The 12016-nt window shown below is 38.8% G+C and overlaps 1 protein-coding gene across 1 annotated transcript in view; it reads left to right on the plus strand.

Annotated features, from left to right (window-relative positions):
• Positions 1–1388: 1388 nt before the first annotated feature.
• LOC122806753 (hydroxylysine kinase-like) overlaps positions 1389–12016 on the plus strand; it is a 272613-nt gene continuing 261985 nt past the window's right edge. The window contains exon 1 of the mRNA XM_044077443.1: positions 1389–1913. The gene's annotated coding sequence lies outside the window, so the exon portion shown is untranslated. The remainder of the gene's footprint in view (positions 1914–12016) is intronic.

Consider the following 12016-nt stretch of genomic DNA (forward strand, 5'->3'; position numbering starts at 1 on the left):
GAATTTCGTGCTTCTGGGTGTTCGAAGTTTTAGACTTTCCACTTTATGAGCTCAAGATTCTGAAATTCAATATTTCAGGATTTCGAGCTTCTAAAGTGAATATATATATATATATATATATATATATATATATATATATATATATATATATATATAGATATAGATATAGATATATAGATATATAGATAGATATAGCTATAGCTATAGATATATAGTGCATGATAGAGATTCCTGAGATGTTATAGTCCTTCCTATTGGTATTAATTATATTAGGTACAATGTATGGTTTTGATTTAGTATTTTTGGCTTCTTTCTTTTAGGTCTTCTTTTACAAATATTGACACACTACCAATATCTCACTGGATCCTTATCAATGAAAAGAGGCAGGTACTGGAATCTGTGATACACATTTTGGATCTTTAAACTAAGTTTCACTAATGGTGCAGGTGTCAACATCCTATAAGCACATAGAAATTCTATATTGCCAGTACTATTGCTTTTAACATTTAGTTTATCCACATTCAATTCTGTTATTTAATCTACACAAAAACTATAGTACTTGATATTGTTTCCCCTACAGTGTCATGTATGTTTTCTTCTTAAGGCTTTTTTTTTAACAAGAACTTCTGATACATCTTGTCAAAGTGTAGAAAACACATTCATACAAATATTACAGAAAGAAAGTGGGGCAACAAATGTCTGACTGAGTCAAACGGTTATGTAATATTTCCAGCAGCGTGGCGAGCATGGGCAGTGATTAAAGAGGGAAGAGAATCAGTCAAGCCCTTGTCTCCCCGGGACCTCTTTTTTTCTTTAATCTTTCACCTCGCAAAATGACTTTTGTGTCATCTAGTCATTTTGTGATATCACATCACACTGTTTTTCTTCACTTTGTGTAAAAAAATTAAAACTGATTAAAAGATATACACCCATCTTATATATTTTAATTGCTAATTTATTTACAAGTTATTGAAAATGAACATTTTAAGAAAAATAACCATCTCCATGTATTTTGTTACATTTTTTTCACAAGGTTTTCAGACCTGCAGTAAACCTATTAATTAAAGCAAAATTCTCTTGTTTATGAGAATAGAAAAACATGTTTCCTTTTACAGTATCTTTACCCTTAATCTTTCCTTTCTTTCATAACTCCTATGTTAGGTAACACACAGCAAATCAATACAGACGTATAGCATACTTATTTCTGTCCAGGTAGTGCTGACCTCTGGTAAATGGACTTGCTATGCCCTGCTTTTAAATATAGTGCAAACTGACACTTAATCAAACACATGCTACTGTATGGCTTCCCAGAATATAACCAGTCATGTGACCTTGTATGACTGCAGACTGAACTCCAGTTTTATTTACAAAGTTTAGCAACTGAAAAACAAACTATTTGGGCATTTATAACACAAAGTCACATATGAGTATTTGGGGGTTATGACTGCCAGCTTAAACACTGAAATTGTCTAAATATTTGCAATGCTGAGTAATGATAGCTTACATAGCTCTGAACATTGATCTACTATGTGCTATAAATCTGACATAGTAAACCCACTCCACCCTAAAAAAAAAAAAATTGCTGGTGACTTCTAGCCTGAGTACAACTAACTGCGTTACTCAGACAATTCATTACTTTAAGAACCACAGGGGGCTTTTGTAGTATTTTAGTTAAAACATTATGAATCTGCCATCACAAATATGGAAGTTTATTTCACACTGTATCTATACAATAATTTATTTATTTTTTTTATTATTACAGGACTGAATGTACAAAAATTGTTGCTCCCTGTAGTGCTTAGCTTAGAGCTTGCAAACCTGAAGGAATGGACCATCAAAGCTGTACTTTTTCCCAGAGAATGAATTGCTTCTAAAAACAATGCATAGACACTGACAGCTTGTATCGTCAAATGGTAAGTTCTTTTCAACTAAATTCTGTTTGCAAGGAAAAGGCACAGAAATGCTTTGGTTTGGTTTATTTGTGAATTGAATTTAAAGTTGTATGTTATGTAAATGCTTTGGTTTTCTGTGAATCAAATTTAAAGTTTTATGTTATATAAATGCTTTGCTTATCCATGAATTGAATTTAAAGTTTTATGTTACATAAATGCTTTGCTTATCTGTGAACTGAATGTAAAATTTTATGTTATGCAAATACTTTGCTTATCTGTGAATCAAATTTAAAGTTTTATGTAAATAAGGAGACAAGATTGTTTTTTCATACTACTATACTATGATTATAGTGCGGTGTTTTAATGACAGGTAATAACATTTGAAATTGAGGTGGAATGAAACAAGGGCTAGAAAAGTTGTCTGGTAGCCCATTAGTTCTTAGTATGCAGTGCAGGTTGAAATGTATTATATATAATAACTGGCAAAATTAATGAGCTCATATCAAGTTCAGTCCTCCTAGACAGAGCATAGTTACAGTTACTTACAAATGACATAGAGGATGACTTTCTTGTTCGGTCTTTAACTAGGTTCGAGTCTATCATGCTGATCATGAATTTGGGTTCAGATATAATACTCAAAGAAAAGGTTCTTCAGAGTACTAATGTGTAGCAGAATTTAACTGCAAAATGTATAATTGTAACAATTTTTTTAAGATAATTATTTGCACTTTCTGTTCAGACAAAGAAAGCCATTTAACATTTTTTCTAGGAGAAGGATAACTATTCCATATAGTATGTCACTAGGATTGTTAGATGGAAGTACAGTGTTAATCCTCTCCCAACCCCCACCCCCACCCCTTCAGGCATGCATATTCAAAGAGCTGCTTTCCCTAACAATTAAAATGTTGCATCATCATCTCCTTTATTGTGTTCAGGCAAATTGGTTCAGGTTCATATCCTGAAGGGGAGTTCAGGTGAGAAGAATAGTCCAAGAGCTCATAATCTGGCTCAGGAAGAATTTTCCTTACAGGAACTATCCCTTTTTCTCTTCTAAGGATTAGATGGTGTGGAAGTAAAAAAAAATAATGAGGGGCTTTAAGGTCATAACGGCTTTAAAAAGTCCTGAGAAAAATCCTGCCATTTCTGTTGAGGGTCTTTAGCAACAGGTTTAGTGGAATGAAAAAGATTTTTGTTTACTTTTGTTTTTCTTTCAGACTTCCATAGAAATTCTATGAAAAGGCCCCAACCCAGGATGTACTTCCTTCAAAGAACCAAAGACATCATCTTATTCTAGTATTTGGGGAACAACATCTGCTCCCCTTTCAAGATCTTAGTGGTTATCTAACTGGTCAGATGGGATATGTTTTGTATCATCCTCCAAAAATGTCACAACAGAGAGAGGAGGCCCAGAGGTTGGACATTCTGTGAACTTATCAACAGCCTCAGCAGAGCATCCATCTCTATCCCCTGACATGGCAACATTTTCCTTCCTTTTTTTTGGCAAGGAAGGGACATCTAGGACCTTCTGAAGACATAGTGGCTCATGCTGCAGACTTCAGTCATTTGCTCTGTAAGTGAATTTTTGAAGAACATGTATAAATTTTCAGTGTTTTTAGGACAAAAACATTACAAACAGAACATACCCTGGCATTATGTTTGGGTCCTTGGCAAAAAGAGCACTGAGTGTCTCTATCCTGTGGAATCTACCTACAACAGAGGCACTTGCATCTCTTAGATGAACTGAACAAATTTTCGATTAAAGAAAGAAATATTACAAGAGAGGAAAGTTCCTCAATGGGCTACACAGCTTTCCCTCATGAAGGTAACTGGATTGTTTCATATGGCTGACAAGCCAAGCTAAACAAAAAGTCTTGCTTTCCACACCAGTGACACAAAGGTTCTGAGGATTTTTATGCTCATACATCCCTAAATTACCATCATGCAGGTCTCATGCTGAAGACTAAAGTAGGACATATGGCACGTGTGGAAGGAGCTCCTAAACACTGACATAAGTGCTAGATGTACAGTATCCTTGGAAGGATACGTCCCATTTGTCAGCATTACTGCAACAGTAATCTAATAATCAACCTCACTTTGTTTCCTTTCATCATTTTATTTTCTCAAATTACATTTTTGTTTTTATTTCTAGCTGTGCTATGCTCTCATTTAAAATGGTCTACAATTTTCATTGCTTTTCAAAAGCACCCTGCCTAAAACTGCCACCTCTTTATGTCCACTTACTTTACTTCCTCGCTCTCCAAGAGAACCTATCACTCTTGAGCTTTTCTACTTAACCCTCCATTTACCCTCACTGGTACATCACCAAATTAATACAGATGAGAGAACCATCATACTAGACATCTCCACCCTGCTGATCAATTACATACTTTTCTCTATCTACCTGGCTCATAGAGCCTTCAGACTCTCAATTACTTCTGTACATTAGGTAATACTGTCAACCTCACCTTACGCAACAAATATCTGGAGCATTCTGAAGCAGCAGATATCTCGCTTTGATGCTGTAAATTGCCTTTTCCCTAAATTGATCAAAAGTGTGCAAGGTGCCTGGAACAAGATTCCCTTACCTCTGTATATATCAGCATATAATCATTTGCAAATAAGTTAAATGAATTTTGGCATCCGTCAGGCATCCTTCCTCACCCTTCTAGCCGCAACTCCCATCAACAACAAAAACAAGTAAGGGGATACAGAGAAAACCTGTATTATTCTCCTCCCTATTAGTACCTTCTTTTCAACTATTCCATTAACAGACAACTTTAATCTTGATCTAACCTGTAGTGTTTTGACTTCATTAATGAACTCCAATCTCTTAAATTGCCTTGCTGATCATCTATTCGCAAACCACTACTGCACCATATCAAATGCCTCAGTAATATCAAAAACAACAACCCAGCTCCACACATATCATTCTTCTCCACCTAGTCTATCAAGTCATCTAGTAATTTCCAGTGGTCATGGGAAGAACTACTTCCCAAAAACTCTACTACATACACAAGCAAACAACCATGATGTCTTCCAGCCTTTACAGGTTAGTCACTGAAGTATGAGAATTAGCAAGACACAGTTTATCTTCCTCTTCATGTGGTTTGTTTTCCAGTCAATGACAGTGTTGCAGAAAGCATAGCTCATTAGCTAATCTGGGCAGGCAGACTCAGCTACAGTTTCAAGCCTTTTATCTATTGATTTGACTGCTGGATAGAGATTTATTTGCATCTTTGGAAAATGCACAGTTGCTCAAGCTCTGAACTAGTACCCAGAATGCTCTGATATGGCTTTGGGGAAACAGAATATTTTATATAAGAGCAGTGTTCAAGGTACATTTTCCACAGGTCATAAATTATCTTGTGCAATGCATTTACTAAGGGCTTTTATTACTTATCTTTTAAGACACATTGGTCAGCCTTATCAGCATGTACCTCTGGGATCCCTCATTAGTCTCCATATCTTAAGTGAAGGTACTTCTCATGTGAGTTCTTCATCTGGAAAACTGTGGTTTCCAAAATGTGACTTGAATTTTGTGTTTTAACCCTTAGTAAAGTTCCTCATTTATGTTCATTTAAGACATTGTCTTAAGCCAGGAGATCAAATTTCCTTCCATCTTTCCTCACATACAAGATGTTGGAGAGCAATACCTCATAGAACTCACCACAAGATGCATTTTTACATATAGTGTTATGATCAGATTTTTCAAAAACCAAGAACAGCTCTTGCTTTATTTGTGTAAAAGAAAGCAAAAAAACTTCCTACGGGATGATTGGTTCTGTATAATGTTGTTATTACACTGTGGGTAGACCTATTTGCAAGCCATCAGGGCCTATTCTTGAAGAGAAGTACTGGCTTCTTCTATTTCTTTTTTTTTTATTTTTCAGAGAAGTCACCTCTGTTCATAGTTGTACGGCAAAACATGGCTGGGCAGTTCATACTTTTGCTAAACATTATGAACTGAATTATATGTTAAAGAAGAGAAGTAATTTTGTTGGGGCAGTTGTCCAGGCAATGTTTGCTGGAACATCCATCTGTCTTTTGGATTCAGAGCTTGGTGTTGTTTTCAAACAAACACTATTAAGACTGAGACTATAAAACATTATAGTACAGTTACTTGACTTTCTTATCATACCCATATATGAATGAACTGTCTCTATCTTTACACTGAATTTCCTCTCTCATTTGTCACATTTATCACCTCAAAGCCTGCATGTTTGGCATGATTAATTCTGGTGCTGTACTGGAGACAGAATTTGCTAGATAGTGATCCTCAGCAATGCTAGCTCCATGCTTGGTATAACAGACTAGGTCTTGCCAAGAAATGGGTCTAATTGCAGAGTGGGGTGGCTGACTTGAGTGCCTGATGACATGCATTGTGCTGGCCCCCATTAAAGTATGGTGGATTAGCCTTTAGCCTGATGCAGGTCCTGTTTGCGGGCAGACGAAGTATGATGGCTGTAGATTTTGTATTTCCCTATCTTTGCACGCCCATTCCAGATCTCTCAATGACTTCTTACTGTTTACTGCCCTCAGCTGCAACCCTCCTCAGGCAGGCCTTCTGCCTCCTTGAAAGTCAACATCATTGGTGTCAAACTTCTTGTCTCGAGAAGGAAGTGATCTGAGCCAGGAACCATTATTTTCAAGGCAGCTGGTAAATGTGTCCCTAACTGTGGGAACAACTAGTGCAATGATGTGAAATGCTAACCTGTTAGACTTCTTGCTCCCCACCAGAGGTCATACATGCATCCGATATCTCCAAGCCTTCTGTCCAGGATAGAAAAGCTGGTCATTGGCTGCTACATCCTATCCCCTCTGACCAGCCCTACCAATGGCCTGAGTCTGTTACCAAACCCAGTGTGATGGCTGTAGAGTTTTGCACTATATACCTTGATCTATACCTAGTGCTGGAATATATTAGGGTAACATGGTGTCACACACTATGACAGTATAATATTCTGACAGAGGCAACTATTTTATATAACAGTGCAGCCGTGGGCATGTTAGAGAATCATCTTCTTCTTTCGGGGTTGCCACAGTGGATCATCTGTCCGCTCATGATTGGCAGTGGAGTTTTTTATGGTGTTGAATTGCCAGCCCGGCACCCAAACCTTCTACAGAAGGCACACACTCACACCTAGGGCCAATTTTGAGTATCCAATCCACCTACTGCATGTCTCTGGGATGTGGGAGGAAACCGGAGCACCCAGAGGAAACCCACGTGACCACAGGGAGGACATGCAGACTACGCACAGAAGGCACCCCAGCCGAGAATCGAACCGGATAACCTCTTGCTGTGAGGCGGCAACACTAACCGCTGCACCTATCTTCTGAAGATACAGATGAAGATCCATCTTCCTTTGGGTGGGGGGGTTTATAACATTTGTGTCTCATGTTAAAGAAAAAAGAAGAAAAGTATCTGGTTGTCCAGTGATGTTAATAACAGACACCCAGAGGGGCCACTCTAATCTTACGTACATTATGTCTGCAGTAACAAGTCACCTTCCTTGGGATGTATGATATTACTGCTTCTGGAAAGAAGATTAGGCAGTGAACTGTCCACAGGAAATATCATGTGTGCAAAGGAACGGTTCAGTCATCTATTTCTATGGAGAGTATCATATGATGTGACTGCACTTATTCTTTGATGTAGTTATATTTCTTGCAGGGATGTGCTTACCAGAAGAGGAAGAAAACAAGTTCATTGTTTGCACTGGACACTGTAACAATAATGTAATATGTACTGCCAGCTTCGTCAGCTGTCAGTTTTGAGATATACTGACAGTGATGAATGATACCACCTTTTTGTAAATCACAAGGATTTGAAAAGTGCTACATCACAGTTTTGTACACCTTATTTTTATAATTCTCTTTTTCAGTATTTGGTCACTCTCATCCAACATACAACCTAATTTTTATTTGCTTCTGGTGCAGTTGCCTTGCTTTGCTCTTTACGGATTAGATGATGTGTAGTAATTAGTTTAAGACCTTTTTATTGCTTGAGTAATTCCATTCCTCATGATATAGCGCACTGGGGTCCTGATTTAAGAGTTTATGTTTGTTTCTGTTAAACATCAAATATAATATTTCATAGGTTCATAGGTTGATACTAGGCTATCGGCCCTAGGGCCTATACAAGCCTAGCCATAACAATTCCCTGGATATTTCTTCCCACAATATTTACTTCTCTGGACCCCTATCTAGCAGGGCGACTGACATGATCCCCAGGGTGAATTTCCTATTTCCCATCCAATCATCAAGGTTCCTTTTGAAGAGGGCCAAGGAGGCGCTCTGCTTGACATGTATGGGCAGTCTATTCCAGAGTATGGGGAGTCTCTGGGTCAGGAACCTATCCCTCCAGCATGTTTTGTTCATTGTGATGACAAGGTTTAGATCCCAGGAGCATGTGGCTCTGAGGGATTGGGATTTCTTTAAGTGGAGCATGTCCAACAGCTCAAGGTTTGACATGGCCTTGTATGTTAAGCAGAGATCGCCTCTGAGTAGACGATATGTCACAGAGTATAGCTGGAGTGTTTTTAGACGGTCAGCATATGGCATCTGCTTTAGGCCTGTGATTCTTTTAGTGAGGTATTTCTGTGGCCTTTCCAGCTGTTGCAGATGTCTTGTGAGGTACATACTAAATGGGGCATTATACTCTATAATGGGTCTAATGAGGGATGAGTACAGTGGGACAATAACCTCCTTTTTTCTGGATGAAAAGCCCTTAGTGATGAGGTGTGCCACATAGAAGGATTTCCTGACTGTTGTGATGATGTGGTTATCGAAAGTGAGACCACTGTCCACCTGTGTTCCTAAGTTTCTCATCACACTTTCGATGTTTAGTGTACTGCCACCTATGTGGTAATTCATGGGTACATGTTTTTTTCCAAAGGGGATAACAATACATTTCTTGGCATTAAGCTTGAGCCCATGGCTCTGGCACCAGGCATCTGTTTCTGTAAGGCCCTTTTGTAGAATATCCACATCATTTGGGGATTCAGTAATGGCTCCCAGTTTGCAGTCATCTGCGAGCTTTGTTAGCCAGAGTCCCTTAGTGTTGGCCTGTACTTCAGAGAAGTAGATGCCAAACAAGAGTGGTCCCAGGACTGAACCATGAGGTACTCCACTTGTCACTTGTCTGGAGCTGGATTTGGAGTCTGCTACCTTTACAGTCTAGGTTCTGTCAGTAAACCAGTTGGCAACCCATCGAGTGACGTAGGGATTTATGCCCAGCTTAGTAACTTTATCTATGATTCCAGAGTGGCGGATGGTGTCAAAGGCCTTGGCGAGGTCTAGATAGGCTGTGTTTACCCTCTTCCACAGCTCTGGAGACTGATTCAAAGAAGTCAATCAGGTTCAGGAGACAAGATCGGCCCTTCAGAAACCCAAACTGGGTGGGGTCCAGTGTTTGAAGGTTGCCAATGTCTTTGTTTATAAGTTCCATGATAATGCGTTCCATGCCCTTGCAGATCAGGCTCATCAGAGTGATGGGACAGTAGTTCCTGGGATCCAAGGTGGATCCCCCTTGTTGAGTGGAATAACTGTAGCTGTGTGCCACTCAGTGGGCATGAAGCCTAAGGTGAGGCTATGCTTAAACATGACACTTAGGTGAGGTTCCAGTTCATTTTGTAGTTCATGTAGTACATAGCCTGGGATGTCATCTGGTCCCATGGATGCTGTATTCTTAGCTTTGGAGAGTGCGGTTTGAACCTGTGTGGCCATGATTACCGGAATTTGGCAATCTTTTGTTATTGAGATGGGCCCTTTAGGGGGTGAGAGGGGGGTGAAGTTGGCACTAAATCGATATACCAGGATATTGGCAATATACTTGGGATCAGTATATTTAATGCCATTCTGTTGAAGCTCAGAGCAGATCTGAGCATTGCCATTTAGATTCTTGACATAACTATGGAATGCCTTGTGGTTGTCTTTGGAATCTTTGGCAATTTTATTTTCATAACTAGCTTTTGAGGATTTTGAGGGATCTCAGCTTCTTACTGAGACTGGTGAGGGAGTTTTTTGCATCCTGAGATTTTTCTCTTTTTTCTGCCCATTTATTTATTTAAATTGTACAAGTCATGTTTGGACTTTATTTCCCAGTTCCTACATTAATTACTATTTTTTCATTTGCAAAAAGGTTAATTCTATTTATTGTGTCCTCAGATATGTCTGAAACATATGTGCTGAAAGCAATAGACCAAAGAAAGAACCCCGTAGCACACAACTAATCACCTCTCTTATTTCTAACAACATCGCTCCACCAGAATGCCCAGTTGTCTAGTGGCATAGCAAAACAGATAGCACACTAGCCTTTGATGTTGAAAGATCAGAAGGCTGAAGTACTTGCTCTCATTTTCCATTACTGATTCTGCAGTCATGCAGAAGGGGATGCTGCAGTCCTGAGCATACTTTCCTTTGATGAGATCTTCCTGAGTCGATTATAGCTCAGACAGATGTAAAAGATCCCATGGCACTTATTGAAAAGAATATCTGAATTTCCCCTGGACAAATTTGCCCTAGTCAGCATGAATACCATCTTGGGTTTTTCTTAAAAAGAAGCCACTGCCCTAGTGTTGTTAACCCAGTCAACAAACGATAATTAATAAATAAATAAATAAATAAATAACGTTTGTCTATGCTTCGTTCATGCCTTAATCCATTTTTTAATATTAAGCATGCCTCTAATGACTTCACTTGTACTAACAACAGCATGAATTGTGCAAAATATATAAGCTGCAACCCAGCAAATTGTATCAACTGTGACAGCCCTATCAAATCATCCAGTAATGCAGTCATAAAGAAGCAGCAAATCTGGCTTCTTACTTTTGTTGTAAACCCAGTATGATCAATTTCTGGAAGATTATTGTCTTTTAAGAGTAACTGTTCTCTTTCTTCAATTTTCTATATGACTTCTCACTTCTTCGTTTTTCTGCTTTTTCCCGGTTAGGGGTCGCTACAGCAGATCACCCGTCCACTCATGATTGGCAGTGGAGTTTTACGGTGTTGAGTTGCCAGCCCGGTGCCCAACCTTCCACGGAAGGCATACACACACACACACACACACACACACACACACACACACACACACCCCTAGGGCCAATTTAGAGTATCCAATCCACCTACAGCATGTCTTTGGGATGTGGGAGGAAGCCGGAGCACCCGGAGGAAACCCACATGACTACAGGTAGGACATGCGGACTCCGCACAGAAGGTTCCCCAGCCGAGGATCGAACCAGAGAACCTCTTGCTGTGAGGGGGCAATGCTAACTGCTGCACCACCGCAGCCACCCTCTATATGACTTTTCACTATGGTGGTTAAATTTAGCAGACTTGTAGGCCCCAATTTAAAAAAAAAAGAGTTGATCTGAGAGCAGGCCTTTTGGAATATGTCCCCTTGGTTTTAAGCCTATAGATAGGCCTTACACCAAAGTAAGTCACTTACACTAAGAGCAAGATTTTCAGAATCAGGGCAGACTTACACTGACAGCAACTCCTTTGGAATCTGGCCCACCGTTTTCTGACATTTTCCTATTTTCCCTTATACAAGGCTTCTACCCTTGCTGTTCTCCATTCCTTGGTTATTTGATCATTAGTTAATGAACTAGTGAAGACCTCAGTTCGTAAAATACCTAACCGCAGTGCATCATGAATCAATGAACAATTGAAATGTGTTGCTCAGTCAACACCTTTACAACAGACCACTGTGGTAAAAAACAGGCAAAACAGAGCCAATGAATGGAAATTAAATAATGTATTAATTACATGACTTAGTATGATAAAGCAATCAATAAAATATGCTATCTTTGGATTTAAACAAGTAATCAGGTCCTTTATTCACCATACTTAAGCACTAAAATCTGTAGCCTTTTTTATATTTTTTACAAAGCCACAATTGCTAAAAGTTAAAAATTGACCAATCAGTCTTATTTCTTTATTATGAATAATATAAACGTAAACTGAGCTTTCATGCAATTCTTACAAGATCAAGCTTTACAAAATGCATACACGAATGATACAAAACAAAACGGTTAAACTTAATTTCATTTCCGATCTCCTGGCTGTCTTTTTTGCTGGTCCATATTTGGCCATCTTTAAGACATGCTCATTTACTGCCTGATGAA

Source organism: Protopterus annectens, chromosome 7.part0, assembly GCF_019279795.1.
Source record: "Protopterus annectens isolate FY-2018-M chromosome 7.part0, PAN1.0, whole genome shotgun sequence".
Taxonomy (NCBI): Eukaryota; Metazoa; Chordata; order Ceratodontiformes; family Protopteridae; genus Protopterus; species Protopterus annectens.